Here is a 1,355-nt window from a genome sequence, read left to right on the forward strand (position 1 = left end):
AATCATTCTCTCTACTATTATTCTGACATTTCACATTCTTAAAATAAAGTGGTGATCCTAAATGACCTAAAACAGGGAATCTTTACAAGGATTAAATGTCAGGAATTGTGAAAAACTGAGTTTAAATGTATTTGGCTAAGGTGTATGTAAACTTCCGACTTCAACTGTATGTGGTGCCAAAATGGATCAGAAGATCTACTGCTTTCTCAGTCAGGCAGGACAGTAGGCCTGATCATTTTTTCATCTGTGCTGTTTCTTAGGGTTACACCATCAGTAGCTAGTTAATTTGCTTTGGCTAACGTTAGCTATTAGCTGTGTAACGTTACAAGGCCAGGGGATTATTTGAAAGAGAATCTCACATCTACTCCTATGAGAGATAGTACTCCTTATTTCTGCTTACCTGTTATAAAATGACAATGCCTTGCTTGTTGACTTACTTTTCAACTTTCGAAGCACTGTTTCCTGAAGCATTCTGCCCTGTTCTGAATGAACTCCCTGGGTTTACCGTCATGATATGTTTGGTCAGGACGTGTCGTTTTATTAATTTGTTCGTTTCGAGAGACTCATTACTTAGCACTTCCCCACACAAAACACATTGTGGGCGCTCCTCGTTATTTCTCAAAGTTTTTATGAAAGAGACAAAAAGTCTTCACTGTATTTGCGTTTCATGACGATTGAGCTCAGTCAGAACTTGTGGCTAGCATAAGTCCATTTCATGACAGCGGTGAGTGATGGCGAATGGGAATAACAAGTCAGTGTCTTGAACAACAGCGCTGCAGCGTGTGGGTCGCGGAGTGATCTTCAAGAAAACGGCAGAAAAAATATCCGGTAAACAGCATAGCACATGGGCATCTCCCTCTACAACCTCTCCAAAACTGAGTAGAGACCGCTGATAAGCAGAGAGCATACTGAACCGAGAACGCAGTTGCACTTGGCCAAATTAATTCAATTAATGAAATAATTATACATTTACATCGCGACCCACCATTAACAGGTCCGCGACCCATACTTTAAACGTTGCTCTAATGCTATGATGCTCCACTCTAATACATTATGCTCCACTCTAATGCTAGTTCATGATGCTACACTCTAATGCCAGTTCATGATGCTCCACTCTAATGCTAGTTAATGATGCTCCACTCTTATGCTAGTTCATGATGCTACACTCTAACGCTAGTTCATGATGCTCCACTCTAATGCTAGTTAATGATGCTCCACTCTTATGCTAGTTCATGATCCTCCACTCTAATGCTAGTTCACGATGCTACACTCTAATGCTAGTTCATGATGCTACACTCTAATGCTAGTTCATGATCCTCCACTCTAATGCTAGTTCATGATGCTCCACTCTAATG

Source organism: Salvelinus sp. IW2-2015, linkage group LG14, assembly GCF_002910315.2.
Source record: "Salvelinus sp. IW2-2015 linkage group LG14, ASM291031v2, whole genome shotgun sequence".
NCBI classification, from domain to species: domain Eukaryota; kingdom Metazoa; phylum Chordata; class Actinopteri; order Salmoniformes; family Salmonidae; genus Salvelinus; species Salvelinus sp. IW2-2015.